At 43.1% G+C, this 6,093-nt stretch overlaps 1 long non-coding RNA gene across 1 annotated transcript; it reads left to right on the top strand.

Moving 5' to 3' along the window:
• The first annotated feature begins 548 nt into the window (after positions 1-548).
• Positions 549-2,354, top strand: LOC121032150 (uncharacterized). Its single transcript, XR_005791109.1, has 3 exons — positions 549-625; positions 950-994; positions 2,015-2,354. It is a non-coding gene; the product is annotated as an uncharacterized LOC121032150 (long non-coding RNA).
• Positions 2,355-6,093: the final 3,739 nt, after the last annotated feature.

The raw sequence follows: 6,093 nt of genomic DNA, 5'->3' as shown, positions 1-6,093 counted from the left end.
AGTGATTCCAATGGGCAGCCAAGGTTTAGAACAAGTATAGGAGACCAAACTTGAGTTTTTTGGCCTTGCAATTATTCATTTAACAGTTATTTATAGCACTTTTTAATAATACAGGCAGGGAGGTGGGTATGAGGGCTATGCAACAGTAACCAGACACAGTCCCTGAGCTCAGGGAGTGAGGTGGGCAAGTTACTTCTGAGTCTCAGTTCTGTCATCTGAGGGAGTGGTATAGTGATCAGGGGACTGTCTCTATCACTTTATCATCTTTGGCATAAATTCCTGTCCACACACCTAGCTGACTTCAGGCTTCTAGAGAGGCCAACGCTGATTGGATGAGGGTGAACACCTGATCGAGAAGTGGCCAATCCACGAGCTGACCAAAAGCCTAGCACTTGTGCTGTTAGCAAAGTAATGGTTTGTTTGCTGTGTTCTTGGACCAGAAAATACTGTTTCCTAGAACTAGAATTAGGACTGAGAAAATAAACAAAGTTTGTGAGAATTTGTTTGCTCCCCAGGGAGCTGACCTTTCTGAAAGAGCCTTTCCCAGGATGCCTTGCAGGAAGGTGTAGCACCTGTGAGTAGCCAGCCTGGAGCTACCTGGAGGACCGGATTTGGGCGTGAATGAGTAAGGATGCACTGTGCCTTGCTGGTCTTTTTCTTGTTGTTTTCATAGACTCCCAGTAGCTATGTATTGGAAAGATGATTGGCCTTCACTCTAAAACAACATGCTGGTAAACATATATTGTCTACTCAGGGTCTCACATGGTATTAGGGATGTTTAATTCCCCTTGGCTTTGCCCAGAAAATGGGATTTTCCACTCATTCCGAGGAAACTGGTGCCAAGGAGGCATCTTCTCAAGTTCACCTGGTAAATCCAAGTCTGCCTGATATCACAGCTGTGCTGTTTCCATGATTTTTGATTTGTCCTTCGTTCTCATGCTTTCTACAGATGTTGCTCAGGAGGAGTTCCTCAGGACTTCTTTTTCTTGATAAGGTAAGTTTTTGGAAAAGTAAGAATGTGTGCATCATCGTTATGACTTAAGAGATTCCTCTGGGGTATGTTTACCTATTACTCTGCAAATTTTTCTAGAAAAATGAATTACCTTAAAGTTACATGAAATTAGGATCAGTTTTTGCCCTGTAAAATTTTTTCTTAGTCTTCTCATTTTTTCCCCTCATAATGATATCATATGTAGGGATCGGAGCCCGCCTGTGTGATTTGAGGAATAGTAGAGGTTGATCACTTAATGGATTGCCATAATTCCTGGACAGTTTAATCAAGGCATTCTATATCTCTGTTAATGCTGATGTATTGCATTGAAGGTGCATCTGTGTCATAGTTAAATTAATTTATTGGGCAGGGTTACCAGCTAATCATTGAGAGAATGGATTACTAGACAGAATGAGTTTCAATTAAATAGAGATATGCTATCCAAAATGGTAGCCATGGCCACATATGACAGTCAAGCACTTAAAATATGGATAATTTGAATTGAGATGTGCTATAGTTGTAAATCACACATTGGATCTTTATAACAACAACAACACACAAGAATGTGAAATATTTCATTAAATGTTTTTGTATTGATTGCATGTTGAAGTGACAAAGTTTTGGATATGCTAAGTTGAATAGAGATATTATTAAAAACTGATTTTACCTGTTTCTTTTTACTTCAACGTGGCTATTATAAAATTTCAAATTATGTGTGGTTCACATTTGGGCTTGCGTTATGTTTCTATTGGGCTATGCTATACTAAATATGGAGAGTGGCCAGCCCTTGAAGAACTGATGTTTATGAAGGGGAGCATGGTATAACCCAGTAAGGGAGTAGGGAAGCAAAAAAAAAAAAACTGTAACAAAGAAGTGTTAGAAATTTGTCCTTTTTCACATTTTGCTACGAGTACAACTTAGTCCAAGAGACAAAAGGTAACTTACCTCGCCCAAGCTACCACTGTTGCAAATGCAACCTGGTAGTGGGATATATGCCTATGTATTTTCCCTCTATATCTGCAGTAATTGTAACTCAGCCACCAGCAGAATCTAGCTGACACCCAGTTGATGGTTGACCAGAAATCCCATACCTTTCTGCCGGCCGCCATGGTACCCTGGAGCTGAAAATGGGTGTTGAGAACACAGTCTCTCAGGAGGCTCTGAGAAGGGCTTGAGTGAAATGGGTTTGCTGTGATGTGACAGATGGGCTCTGAGCGGCTGAGTCAAGACTGGGAAGCTCAGGCCTACCTGATACTGGTACATCTGGATCTGCCCTTGAGGTCAGGCTTAGTGATGGCCTGGTCGTGATAGGCCTGCTTGGAATGGGTTTAAATATTGGCTCTGGGGTGCCTGGGTGGCTCAGCTGGTTAAGCGTCTGACTCTTGGTCTTGGCTCAGGTGGTGATCTCATGGTTTGTGGGATCAAGCTCCGCCTTGGACTCTGTGTTGACAGCATGGAGCCTGCTTGGGATTCTCTGTTTCCCTTTCTCTCTTCCCCTCCCCCACTTGTGTTCTCCCTCTCTCTCTTTCTCTCAAAATGAATAAATAAACATTAAAAAAATAAATATTGGTTCCAATTTCTTGCATGTTCCCTGTAGTCTTCAGAACTGCCTCTTAGGGTTGATCTGGATGGAGTCAGAAAACCCCACAGTGAATCTATATATACCCTAGTCTCTGCAGTTCGCGATATGCTTGGCTGATTTTCAACAGGGTGACAGAAGCCTCATTATGCTCGGTTCTATCAGCAAGGTGCCATGTACTCCCACAAGTATGAAGTTAGATTATTAACATACAGATATTCTCTCCAAGGAGATAAAATGTACTGAAATTTGCTCCTGTAGTATAAAGATGAGCCAACTGTTATTTGTACCAACCTATGACAAATTTTTAAAAAATTTTAGATGGGCTTCTCAGTCTCCAACTTTTTTGTTTCAGTTGGGTAAAGCAAGGACCATCTTACCAGCACAGTATAAATTTACTTGCTACTAGTTTCAGTTATCTATTGCTGTGTAACAAAGTACCCCCCAAAGCATAGTGGCTTAAAACAATAGCCATTTCATTTCTTAGGATTCTGTGCACCAGGAATTTCGTGAGGTCATAGCAAGAACAGCTTGTCTCCATTCCTTGGTCAGTTGAGATGGGTCAAAAGGGGCTGGCCAGGATGTCTTGACTACAGTCATATGACTGGAGCCACAGTTCTTGTTTTCAGCTGGATTTAATGGTTTTCTTCAACACGGTCTCTCCACGTGACTAGCTCAGACTTCCTTACAGTATGGTGGTCTCAAAGCAGTTGAACTTATTACATAAGTGGCTGGCTTAACCCAAGCAAAAACGGAAGCTATTAGGCCTCTTGATGTTTATTCCCCTATAAAGAGAGAAATGATCCTTGACATTCGGGAGCTGACCAGGCACTATCAGCTAAACCTAGGTGTTGCTAGGAGCTGTCCTGCACCACCTGGTGGACTGTGTTTTTTTTTTCCCCCCATTAAATATAAACATTTTCACTGAAGACTGAGATCAGTCAAAGTCATTCTGTACCCAAGATGGAGCAAGACAAAGAAAAAAGTCCGCTCCGTAGTCATGTCCAAAGGCAGACAAAAACAAGAACACTGTGGCTTATATGAGCGACTGCTGCTTCTTTACTAATTATAACATAAACTTTATTCCATTCTTTCTGCCTTCTAGATAAAAATGATGAAGATACCCAGTCATATAATTACCCCTGCTGCCTGACAGCATCCATTCCAGGGCGAAGTCCCACTTCCTGGAACGCTGTTTAAAATCACCTACCACAGACCCAGTCTCTACAATAAGGCCATTCTAACACCCTCTTGTTGAGACACTCCATGGCTCCCCCTGGTGTGCATTCTCTCTCATTGCAGCCAGTCAAAAAACCCAGTTTCATTGGGCGGCAGGTTTTACTCCTCCTGGTAGTCTTTGGCTAGCACTCCCATCGGGTACAATGTCCCTTCCATTGCATTATATTGGTTAAGGCAAGTCACAAAGCCGCCTCAATTCAAGGAGAAGGGAAACAGACTCCTCCTTCTTGTGGGTGGAGCAACGGGGCATACAAGGGACAGTGTGGCCATCTTTGGCAACAGAACTGTAGCACGTTCATTCATACTTTACAGAGAGCAGCTGAATCTTGAAAAATGTATGTGGGACACTGGCATTGCCACCTGCTTGAGCCATATTCTGTGACGAGGACTTGTTCAGCTAATGGATTCAGCCTCTCTTTACACTTTCAAAATACGACCTTCCTTCAGTGTTTTTGTTTTTGAAATAAGGGACGCTGCCTCCCATCTTTTCCTTCATCCAACATGCTCCGCCCCCCACTGACCTTCGACAGCAACTTCTTGTTCTGGGGCAACTGTTTCCCTGCTGGTCACCTTCTGGAACCCTGGGACAAACGCCTTCGTTGGTTGTGTTGCTGTTATCCCCACTGTGCCTTGGAGAATTGGTGGGACCAAGGCTGCTTTCCTTCCACAGCTCCGCCTGTCCCTCCCAGGCACCACCAGCTACAAGGTTGGTGTATGAAAGGGACTTCAGCAATGGTGACGTGTAGCACAGAGGGAAGGCTGTCAGCAGTGTGTGGCAGCTCGGCACCCATGTGGCCCTGGGGAGGGTCATCATCGTTCACCTCTCTCTCCTGCCCTCCTCCCCCAGTGGGAGAATGGACGCTTTCCGATAATTTCCCTTGTCGCCCCCTTCAGTCTACGTACATACAGCAATCATACGTCATGAATCACCCCAGGGTGAACTATGATAATCTGCTTGTGTAAGACTGTGGGTGTTTTTCTCTTCTTTTTGCTCATCTGTATTTTTCTACAATACAGTATTGTTTTTGTAATATGACAAAAAAAACCCAAACAAAACCAAGTCTCTTTTTAATTACAAACAAAAGAAGGGGATCTAAACAGAGAACCCTAATGATTCAGGTGTTTGGAACGACTTTCCCCAGGAGTCTGAAATTTCTCATTACTTTGTGTTTAACCTTGCCAGCGAGTGTTTAGAATGCAGTATGGAAGGAGACAGTGCATTTTTTAATGTAAATGCTTAATGACTTTTTCAATACTTTTCGGACACGTGGTCAGAGAGCAAGTCCTAATAAAGACATGAGGTGTTGCCCGACTTAGTAATCAATGTAGTTAGTGAGCAACTTGAGGAAGAAAAGAGGTGACTGTGTTGGCTGCCAGCAGTGGCAGAGATAATACTCTGGAGACTCAGAAAACGGCATCGTAGGAGTTGTCCGTGGAGGCAAGATAAAAATGAGGTCATCTTATAATAAGATCCTGCAGAGACTTCACCGTGGACAGAGTTCTATAAAGCCCCAACTCAAAACAAATTCTCCTGGAGACAAGAGATGTCCTGCTTCTACTGCTGAATGCCTTTTCCTGGCACATGGTCATTGAACTTCAGGGTGATGAAATGAGAACACAGGAGCGATTAGTACACATTCTGTCAGCACAATAAAAAGGGGCATCATGACGGTTTCCTCTCAAGTACCTTGCTTTTTACTCACTTTGTCACTCATTTGCTTTTTCACTTGCAGGTAATAAGGTGGAATGAAGGGGGTAAAGGCTAAGGATGGAGGTTTCCTAGTTTAGGAACTCACAGAGGCACCTACCGCGTGCCTCGTCCTGGGCTATATGCTTTCCCATCGCTGGGAAAGACTTACGACAGCAATAATAACAACAACCATTTTTGATGCCTGTTGTGTGCCAATGTTGTGCTGTGTCCATTAGGATATTCAGGCCTTAAAACAACTCTGGGAGGTTCGGGCCAGTCCTAGTACCTCTTCTTTTCTAGATACAGTGACTGACACTCAGGAAGTAATTTACCCAAGGCCGCATAGCTAATATGAACCCATTCTAGGACATTAAACACAGCATTAGGGTCTCTTTACCCTCAGTCTTGGGGTATTTCCATTAACTTCATTGTGGTATCTCCTTGATTTGGATTATTAAACGTGCTTTGTTGTTGTTGTTGTTTTTGTTTTGCTCTGAGCAAGTGATATTTGCTGTTTTCATTTTGATTTTCTACTTGGGAGCCAATCTTTTCCTGGTGCGAATGTGGTAAACAGATTACAGTGATTACAACAAA

The sequence above is a fragment of the Herpailurus yagouaroundi genome, unplaced genomic scaffold, assembly GCF_014898765.1.
Source record: "Herpailurus yagouaroundi ecotype Mexico unplaced genomic scaffold, PumYag 141, whole genome shotgun sequence".
Classification (NCBI taxonomy): Eukaryota; Metazoa; Chordata; class Mammalia; order Carnivora; family Felidae; genus Herpailurus; species Herpailurus yagouaroundi.
The sequence above is the reverse complement of the archived record's forward strand: the minus strand, read 5'-3'. Positions and strand labels throughout refer to the sequence as shown.